Here is an 11623-nt window from a genome sequence, read left to right as displayed (position 1 = left end):
CTGGGCCCCTCTAACCAATGGTCCCAGTCGCCACTCACATATAACACTATAATATACAGTATCAGAACAGTCTTCATAGTTAAGCGCAAAAGTGTCTTCTTTTCCTCTGGGACTGAAGCTGGCATTTGCCTGCTGGATGGAGTTTCTGACCCCACAGATAGATGCCCTCTGAGTGGCTTTGGGAACAGATACAGAAATAGACCCTGAATCTGGAGCTGCACATATGAGATCATACATTTAAAGGTTCAAGAGGCCAATTTGATGGAATAAAATGCTATAAATCCATTTATTGATCTACAGAGGGATCAAAAGGTCAAAGGCCACTGTAATAAACAGGCTGCTGTACATGTTTCTCTCACTGTGAGAACACGACAGGGCTTATCCTTTCCCTCCATTTGCACCCTCTCCCTTTTCCCTGCCGTCTTTGTTGTCCCGACACAGCGCTGATTCTATCAGGAGCCAATGCACCAGAACGCTTTATTGCAAGTGAAAATGTCAGAGAGGGATAGAGAGGTTGTGAGGCAGTGGAAAATGAACATCGGAGGACAGAAAACGAGCTTCAACCCATACTTACACTCCACACGTTAGTCAGTGCGCAGAGTACGTTGTATCTGCTGTTTATGTACGCGTTTTTACCACTTTTGATTGTGTTTGCTTTAATGGCTATATCTGTGTAAAGTGGATGAAAGCCCATTAGATATGAACAGATTTCTCTCTTTCTCTCCCTCCCTCTCTCTCTCTCTCACTCCCCCTCCTTTGATTTAGTGTTATCAGTGAAATGCAAAGCGAACCGCACACACACATCTTAAACACACGCCCATGGCAAAATGTCTCTCGCTTTCATACTGTCCACTTCATACTAGCTTCATAAACTCTGTCATCCTGACCTGTAAGCTACAGATTAACGCCTCCAAGAAATAAATAGTTGTTCGCATTTTGGATTCAGTTCCTCAGCCTTCATTTAGGTCCTCATCTCAGTGCTCTGTTGCACTGCAGTGCTTTTAACATTTCCATTAAATTCACCTTGTTGGATTTGCTCAAATCTATGATCATTTTTTAATTATTTTTACTATTTGTTTAAGTGTTCAGATGGAGTAAAACTTCATTTTTATCTTTAGATGTTCTCAACACATAGGGGCGACAAGTGAAGGTTAAACATCAAACACAGTCCTCTCCACATCGATAAGTGAAGTGATAAGCAAAGGGGATCTTCTATCAGTAGCAGCACAGGCAGTAACTTGCCCTGCATTTCACCTTTGGACAAAAGGGAGTACAGTTTTGAAGTAAGCTGTATATTTATCACCCATAAACATGATGACGGCATAGACACACACACATAGAGATGAAAACATAAATAAATAAAGGAACCTGAAATAATATAAATGTCAATGCACTGTTCACACAAGCAGCGTGTCAACATGTATTATGTGTTATCTCGCTAACACAGCTGTCACTGAGGTACAGTATTCTCCCTCAGCAGTCGGTACATTAAACAACCAGCACAAGCAGAGTCTGGACTGACCGCTGCAAAATGTAATTCTGTGCACGTGTCCATAATCTTTGTTTTTGTCCCCTGTATGGTTCACAAAAGCATTTATGACACCTATTCAACCTCAGAAAATAAATAAATCCATTCATTCAACATGATTGTCCAGGCTGCGCCTGTGTGTATGTGTGTGAGACTCTCCATGATCCCCGGGTGGAGTTCATACTGCATAAAAGATGCCTACCACCCATCATCCTATGATGATTCCCACAGCTCACATACCTCACAACACACAGGAGGCTTAGAGAGGACAGCCACGAGTGAGAAAGATGGGAGGCGTAGATCATCTGGCTTTTTCCTACTACTGATAGCCAAGGGAAAGCAGAGAAGGCAGAGTGAGACGGTGAGAGAGGGAAAGTGTAAAGTGAAAGGGAAAAGGAAAGACAGAGGACAGAGGAACGTGCACCTAGGGAAGTGTGTGATGTGAAGCTCTGCGCTCTCCTCACTTTGGGGTTTTGCCTCTCATGGGACTAACAAGTCTTTGAATTATATTTCTGCCTAATCTGGCAACCTGAACTCTAAATCTGCCAGGAGAAGTGGGGCAGGTACCACACAGAGATGCCCTAAAATACAGTGAAAGTGAACATGTCAGGCAGGTATAAATGAGTAATGCTGTTTAGCACAGCTAAAAACTAATGAAGGTATAGTGTCAAGCGTTTCTATTTTTGAAATACATTTCCAGCAGAATGTCTGGAAATAAATTCATCTGTGCAACTTTGTTTGGGTACATGTCTCTGTGTTTGCATGCATTAAAGTACGTTGTGTTCAGCTGGAAGTCATGCACATGCCGTGCACGTGTGTGCATGTTAGTGACGCAGTGAGTGCTGTGTCATTAATCTGGGTGTAATCACTACATTTGTGTCCATGTGGGGGCTGTTCTTTCCTCTAATCCATCTCTTTATCCCTGCATCTTTCTCATTACATCACTCTGACCTTTGCACTGTGGCGGCCACAACAGCTGGCCAAGGCTGTTAAACAGCAAACAGCACGTGCAGTCAAGCAGCACATACTGTACCATATTGGCTCTACATGCTGGGGAAACCAGGAAGAGCTGAAATCAGAAAGTGCTGCATTATAAACAAAAAGCTGTACCACGATACACATGAGGATCACTTATGAAAGCTTGACCATAAATACAGGGAAATAAAATATGAATGAACTGAGCTCTGCCGTCAGGTATGCCATGTAGTAGTAAGGATTCCTTTATGCCCACAGTATTGCTGGGGAGGCCAAAAGATTTTTATAGCTGAAATTCATGTACTGAACATCCAAGGTCTTGTATTTGATTGAAGAAGCATATACTGTAGGCAGTCAGTATGTTTGTCTGTTCTACTGGACAGGGTTGGGTGTTGACTGAGCTGCTCTACTCGTCTAATCAATATGCCAACCCTGATATTCACCCTTCTCTCTTTGTCTGTCTGTCTGTTTGTGAATGTATGTGGGGAATAAACTGCATTGGACCTAATGTTTTCTTTTCAACATGGAAAGTTGAATCTTATATTGAACAACTGTGAGATTTTGATGAAGGCGAAACATAGAGACTTCCCCCGCTGCAGAGACGAGACAAGAGATGAGGAAAACAAAGAGCAAGACAACATTCTACCCAACGCTGAGTCAGTCATTGGCTCCAGACTCAAAGCTGCATTGAAAAACACTGCTTGAGGCTATAAGGTACCAACAGACGTTGCAACTGCAAAGACAACATTTCCTCAACAGAGAAGGGAAGGATTTATATGAGTGATCTAATTAAAAGTATTAAGAAGATTGTTCACCTTTTATGACACTTCAGACACTTCTTCAAAGCGTCTCCTAGTACACTAATACTTTGTAAGTGATTGAATTAGATTTGTAATATCCCTGATTAACTCTCAGCTTTACTTTTACCACTGTGCAGCTCTTGCCACATGGACTCGTACAGTAGGTAGGGCTGTCTGTCAAATGCAAGCTAATTTAGTAAATTTGTCTCAACAGTGCATAAAAAGACTTAATCAAATATCTATATTTACACATAATATCCTTGCAAATTGCTCATACTTGTATGCATTATAGCTTATTGGACATTTGTCCAATTTGACTCAAATTGTTTTCTCCCACTGTCCCTAAATCAAAGCTGCTGTATTTGCAGCATCAGTCAGAGCTCACAGTATTTCATGATAACATGAAACAAGTCAGCTATGAAATTAATTCCACCAAGGGAATATTGCTTTTACAAAGGTAGCAGATACTGTACAGTGTGTATCTTCTTCTGTGGCCTATTACAATTTTTTTCCCGACACTGAAGATAAACGGACTTTCAGTGGGGCTGCCTGTTTTTTCTATACCAATATAAGCTGAATTATGTTTCAGCATTAACTTCCTTTGACATTTTTCTGTTGCTGTCTTAGCATTACAGTACCATAATACCATAATACTATTCTATTCAATAGTATACTATACTACTAATTCATTTTGAGGAAGTTTCTATGAACTTCAATTTAGAACACAATCTATAATAATTATATTGTGTATATATATATGTGTTTTTGAAATTTCTGATTTTCATTGATATACCCCAAGCAATTCAAGCTACCTGTGTATCTGTTCCAGCACTGCACTTCAGAGCCAGTTTCCATTGTGATTGTGGAGTTCTTGGTGTTCATAATTTATAGGTTCACATTTGAGTCATATCAGTTTCAAGTCACATATGTTTTTGAATGCTGAAAACATACCAGCACCGGAAATAAATAAGAAAGCGTGTAGGCAGACACAGAGTAAATGCATACATTTGCATTAATTTGTTTATCCCCTAGTTACAGGTCTGCGAATCAAACTCTTCATCCATCAGCACTGGTTTGATTTCAGTAGTGTTATATTTTGACTGACTGATGAATCTGTATCTTAAAGTTATGCAATTATATAAGTTACTGCAGCTGCCAGATGATGATGCACAAACATGGCGTGCACTTTAGAGTGGGATATGCAAGCAGCTGCATGATGCTCTGGAAGTACATAAGCAAGGCATATGTTTTTGAGTTGATCTACACCTGGGAATTGATTTTTTTTACACACAATTTAGCCACCCAGCCAGCTTGTATTCAAGTAGGAGATTTGCTGTATCCAAGTGCACTTGTATGGCAGTTATGCTTGAAAGAGAGCCGCATAAACTTGAAAAATTATCCTCAAAATTGACTGTTCAAGCATTTTATGACACTTTTTTTTTCAGGGAATACATCAGGCACCAATAACACAGCAATGTGTGTGCATTATAGAAGCAGGCAGCTGGGAGCCTGTGGTAGCTGGTGAATATTTGATGAGAGAATGGATCCGCTCCCTAGGCAGGCTGAGTACAGTGTGCATACTCAATAGCACACATGAGCACACACACACACACAAACACGCAGGCGTACACATATGTACACACACACCAGGTGGTACAGTTTCGCTGCTGCTCCAGAGGTTTACACCAAGCAGGTGCCAGTGAAGGTGATATTAGAGTATACTGAATAACTCCCTGATGAAAAGTACACCAGAAAGTGATGCCTCTTACTCTCCATAGTCTCCATCTTAGAAATCATTGGGACACACACTCACGCACACATGCAAGGTCATCTTCTCTTTTCCACTCATAGCTTTTAAGTGTAAGAGTGGAATACTAAGAAAGATTCAAAGACAAAGATGTCTCAAATTGAGCAATTACAAATGTGTTCATTCGGTTTCATCACTAATTTGCCGCACTGTGCATCAGCATTTTTGAGTGGTTTACCACATTTATTGTGAACCTTTTAAGAGTTTTTTTTTTATTTGTTTATTTTGCTGTCTTGCACTTGAGTGCAGGCTTTTCAAATTTATGTGCACTTATGACAGCATTAGCATAATTTAGCACAGAGGGGGAAACACGTCTATCACCACAATCAGACAGGATGTTTATTTTGATGGATTAAAACAAGTTTCAAACCTAGGCAAGTTGTTTTTCATGCCATCGGGAAAGAAATGGAAACCAGTCCGAAAGTGGTAAAAACAAATCAATAATCTGAAATGCTATAGTTTATGTTGAAAAATTGTTAGCAGTAATGTAAAGTATATGTGATATGAAAACGCTAAATGCTAAATAGTCGGAAACACTTGTGTGAATACTTTCGGATACTGATTCATAATTCATAGCTGACACTGAAGTGTAGAGGTGAATCTGAATGTTTGTAAAGTGCACTCCTGTAAACTTTCGGTTTGGATTTTTTTTTTTTTTACCATGGGTACAGTACCTGCCTGTTAGCTGAACAAAGTTTGCCTCTGACACTGTACACTGGTGAAGCTGGAGTCCTCAGGTAGTCTAAAACCCCATCTTCTTTTACACCTCTTCAATTATATACAGCCTGCTGTCTAGACCTTATCACAACACCTCTGCAAACATTCTGATGTCCACCTACCTGCAGGAAAGCCTCAGGCTGCATACCAATCACCATTGTAGGTTTGTCTATGCAGTGTTAGGGTGAATACATTTTGTCTGTGCACTTTCCATTGCCTTTTAACATTAGAGACAACAAATGGCAACAAGATACGATATATCTAATGCAAATAAGACAGTGAGAACTTCTAACTCAAGCTTTTGTTGCTTGCGTTAAAGGACATCACCACATTAGCATTAATGCAGCTGCAGCTCTGCTGTATTTACCTTCCTTTTCTATTCACAGCATTATTGAGACTGCTTTTCCACTCCATTCCTGTCCTTATGTCTGCCAGTGACTTATTTCTCTTATCTTTACCATTTTTATAAACCAAATGTCCTCATTTCCATTATCAGACTACATGTATTTTTATCCTACCCACTCTCATTTTTATTCTCTCCCATCCCTCTCCACCTTTGCCAGTGTGACTCTGATCAGCAGTGATTTCCTGCTCACTGATTTGTAGGATTTGGGGGCGTGAACTGTGTTATCCTCAGAATTCGCCCATGACATGGCAGCTGAAGGGGGGGTGGTGGGAAAAGCGAGATAAGAATAGGGGAGGTAGCGATAAGGGTGTCTAGTGGACGCTGTTTCTTTAAGAGTATTTTTAGTATGGCAGATAGCAGTGGTCACTCGTCAGGAAAAAAAGACTGAGTGGCTTTAGAGACTTGTGCAGTGGCCTAGCACGATGCCGAGGGAGGAAGGGAGAAGGCAAAGCGCAAACCATGCTCCCTAGTGACACATAGCAGACTGCCAAAGCCTGGTAACTCTACCTGCGTATCATGCGCATTCTAATACAATCAAGTATTCAGTCAATTACATTGTTGGAACGTTTATAATGTGTGACAAAGTACTGGCTTGAATCTGCCCATGAATAACCAGGTGTTCAAGAGGAAAAAGGACCCGCAACAAATACTGTCTAACTTCATTTTTCGTGTCCACTTTATTTTATTTAAAGACCACTCACTCAGACAATGAGCCAGTATGTTCTGGCAATTAATATGATACAAACAATATGGCATAGTGCAGGGTACAATTTCCACCTTGTCTTACATGCCATGCTTTAGAGTCAAATCACAAACTGTTCATTTTTATTTTTATTTTTTATTTATTTTTTTTTTCATTTTGGTGCATTTCACTGGTCTTTTGGTTCCATCTAGAGAGTAATGTCGTGAGTCCATATCTTCCCCTCCTCGGGGCAGATATGTAAATTTAATGACACTGGCAAAGTGTGTGTGATCAGGTTACTGTATAGATTACATGGTGAGCCTGCCAAACACACAGGCACAGAGACCTAGAGAGGTCCACAATACACCTCCATGCAGACTACTGCTCAACACTGCTCCGGCTCCACTCCAGAGAAAACCATGCCAGGGAAAAACTGCTTTGCCTTCCTCAAGGGTCAGCGCCAGAGGTGTGTGTTTTTGCAAACGAGTTCCTTTACCAAAACAGTTTTGAAAAAGGCGATTGGAAGTGTCTGTTTGGCTTTTGTTGTAGTGGAAGTTGCAGTCTCATCCATGAGAATTACAGCTATGGGACCTCGAAACTGCTAGACAGCATTATGCTCCAGTGTGTCGGCTTAATTAAAATGAGAGCGAGATAAGTACTGCTTCTGAGCTCTGTTTGTTTGAGTGTGTTTGTGTATGAGAGAGTCAGATAGAGAAAGAGAGAGAGAGAGAGATGGGTGTGTGGGTGCCAGGATCAGGCTTCACTGTGCACAGAAGAATACAAATAGTGTATAAATGTGATGTCTTTCTAATGGTAAATGCCTGAGTGAGGTGAAAGGAAGTGCTGCAGAAAAGGGAACCGCAGAGGCGTCTGGTCAGCTGTCAGATGGGACATGCCATCATGTCTATATTAATGTTTGGAAAATGGAAATCCAGGATAAGTGCATTGCTGGTTAGCATTAATGGGGACTGAGTTTGTCCAAGGGCAGCATGGTGGCTTGATGGTTTGCCCTGCTGCCTCTTAGCATGCAGGTCCTAGGTTCAAACCCTGTGTAGGTTTACTCCCACAGCCAATACACTTGCAGGTCAGGTGCACTGCAAACTCAACTACTAAAAGGCCTGTAGGTACAAATGCATTTATCAGCATGTACCCTGCGGTAAGCTGCTGACCTGTCTCGGATGTATTCCACCTCTTTCCCTCTTTCAGACCTCTGAACCTTGAACAGGGTAGATTTCTTCCTGTGGAGGTCAGCTTTCAGTTTAAGCTGCTCGGTATGAGCTGGCTTTAGTTTGTGCTTCATTTACATGTGAACTGGAAGCACAAAAGCCTTAAAGCCTGTCTTTCAACAGGTAACACTCTTTGGTAACTCTCCTCATCATTAATATTCATCAAATGCCTTTTTGAGATGATTTTCTAGAAGACTGTATATCTTAACTGATTAAACTGACTAAATTAAGAAAGGCTTTGTGTCTCCATTAGGACTGCTAAATCAAACCACACAATAAGAAGCAGAGTGAGAGATGCTATTCATCTCTTGAAACTCCTGCTGGGAATTCTGCTTGTTTTCCTAAGAAAGCTGCTTGAATGGGAAAGGAGCAAAAACAAACCTGATATTGAAAAGGCCTTTGAAAGGAATTTTATCTCTGTCCCTCATGTGAATTTACTCACTACACATGTGGTGGAGCCGACAAAGAAACCTTCAGGCGAAACATGTTTTAATATTCAAGCTTTTCAAACCGTTCCCCCTGACATGAATTCTTTTCACTCCTCAGCACACACAAGAGCACACAATTCATTCTGGGGTCCGTCTCTGTGCAAATGAGTGAGGCTGTATGATGCTTCAGCTGTGTGATGTAGGGTTTAAGTCTGGCCTGGCGTTATCAGAGAGTGCGTGGGAGAAAAAAAAGGATGGTGACAGTGGATATTGTCGTTATTGCTTTTAAATTGACAAGCGGGGAGAGATCAAAAGAAAAGAACACGATGGTACCGCATCTGGTGATTGCCTGCTGTCTTACAGTCTTACATAACAGTGTTGACTGTCAAACACGACTCACTTGTTGAGAGGGATAAAAACAGTTTAACAACATCAAAAGCGTTAATGATAAACTGAGATTTTTGAACAGCTGTTCGCTTACTGTCATTTACTTTAAAATAACAAGCCAAAGAACAATGGTTATTAGTGCATGACTTAGACAAAACATAGTTACATCTCCCACCGGATAAGTAAGTAATAACATATAAGGACTTTATCCTACATTGACATAAGTTCTATTCTGATACTTCACAAAAACAGGAAGAGGATCATCACTTATTATGTCTGCCAAAAAGATTTTCAAGCACCAGATTGTGAGGATGAGGTAGATATAAGCAGTCAAAGATTACTTAAAGGATTTCCTGCCCATGTACGAGCCCACAGAAAAGCTACAGCCTATATCCCCAGATGGAGATTGTGCTGATGAATGTTTCCTGTGTGTGTGTGTGTGTCTGCGAGCCAAATCTGGCGCTTTCCAAACCGAGACCATAGCTATTCTGCTGCTCACACATCACGCATGATGTAACTCTTCCACACACCCACATGCCACTTGCTCTCCGTCCTTCCCACACATCTCACTCACGCTTACCACATACTGAATAGGAATTTATCTACTGCGGGGGTTCTCAAACTTTTTAAGTCACCTCAGAAAATATTTGGCAGTCCAAGCACCACCATTATGACTGACGTTGAAATACAGTAAGGTTACAGTAGCGCACACACACACACAGAGCAAGTATGAACCTTATGAATAACAACTGTACTTCATTCAGAAAAAACACACACACACAGCAAGTGAGAACATTAAGAATAACTGCTGTATACAAAAAACCTGTTTGAAAGTTTTGAGGCTAAATACAAGTAGTCTTAAAAGTTGGCCAGCATGTTGGTGACTATTGACAACCCACATAAGCCTAATGAGAAGGATACGCCTGCCTCTGAGAACACAGTGGTGGGATGTCTGAGTCAATCGAGGTCAGCTTCTGTCTCAGGTTTGGCTCAGCACCCATCCTGCTTCTGCATTTCCTTTTAAAGATGGCAAGTGAAGAAGGTCAAAAAAGGAAGGAGAACGTGTATGGCCTTATCTGAAAGCGCAGGGTATTTGCTGTGTTGCTGTATTTAAAAAAAAATCCACCAATGACGTACAATAGATTCTCCTGTATGTCGTGTAAATTTGCATCTGAGTGTGGGTTGTATGTGTCTGTTTCAATAGTCTAGAGAAATCCTTTCCTCTGATGATAAATGATCATAGCAAGTGATTTTCTTTTAGCAGAAGGGTGATCTATAGAGATGAGATGTTTTTCCCATTTTGTGGTGCCTTTTCCTGTTGCTCTTAAATCAAGTTTGCTAAAACCACATCTTATATTCTGTACAGCAATTCACAGGAGGTGTAGAAAGCAAATTGTTTTATTTTAATCCCTTGAGGGTATAAAGGCACTATAAAGGCTATTTACATTGTATGAATTTTTCACTAGAGTTTGAAATTTTAAGGAGTTGTATAAAGATATTAGCTCTTCTCTGGGATCATGGTCAGTTCATGGTTGGACAGAAGTCTCAGCATGTCTATTCATCTGGCCTAAACTGGAAGAAGACAAGAAAAAAGCCAGCAAGTTTTTTTTCTTTTTCATCAGTCTGACAACTACACAGGATAAGATTGCCCAGATTGTCTCTTCACATCACATCTGCACCATAGAAAAACTCTTGTGGGAGAAATGCCAGAATAAGAAGGCCAGTGCAGGAAGAAGAGGCGTGTTACACAGACTGTGAAGGTGCTTTGTGCCTGTGGGTGTTCACTTCCTATAACATACATTTCCGTTTAGTATTGTATAAACTAAAATGCAACCAACAGCAACAATCTTTAATTCAGGCCCAAGAGGAAATGTCTAGACGGTGTATGCACAGTGAAAGAACTGGTAAAGACTGGAAGAAAAGCATCTGGTCCAAATTGCAACTGTGTATGCTAAATAAAATAATAGTGTATGCCCACATGGACTCATTGACTGATGTCCAAAACTAGGAGCTGTGTGAATTATATTCAGCATACTGTGCATGCTGTAGCAGGTCTGGAGGCAAGTCTAACAATGGAACAATTAGTTTTGCTAAGCTGACAAAGGGGACGAAATATGAAAAGGCGACTTTAATGACAATTCTGAGATGTACTGATTTCTGCTGAAATTAGCTGTGTAACTCTGCGTGCTTGGACTCAGACAGGGCTGAAGCACGGCTGTTGTTTAAGACATCTACTATGGAGATAGATGACCTATCAGTGTAGTGATGACGATTTTTGTTTCATCAAATCAGGTACAGAGAAATAGCTTCATAAAGACAAAGGGAGACATATGGCCAGCATGAGCTGGCATGCAACTGCCCAGCTATATGTGAATACATGGATCAGTATGTATGTGTTGTGTGTGTGTGTGTGTGTGTGTGTGTGTGTGTGTGTGTGTCAAATTGTTCTGTAAAAATACAAGACAGAAGTGTCTCCAAGCAATCCACAGGTGAAATACTATGCCTCACTAGTAGTCTACTCTGGTTACATTTATATCCACAGTCTATTATAAAACTGAAGAAACAAGAGAACATCATAATAGATTTTGGTGTTTTGAGACGATTATTTGCATATAAAATACGCATTATAATGTGAAATGGAATTTAAAGGGATCTGAATATGTTGCA

The sequence above is a fragment of the Toxotes jaculatrix genome, chromosome 5 (assembly GCF_017976425.1).
Source record: "Toxotes jaculatrix isolate fToxJac2 chromosome 5, fToxJac2.pri, whole genome shotgun sequence".
NCBI lineage: Eukaryota > Metazoa > Chordata > Actinopteri > Toxotidae > Toxotes > Toxotes jaculatrix.
This window is presented reverse-complemented; position numbering follows the sequence as displayed.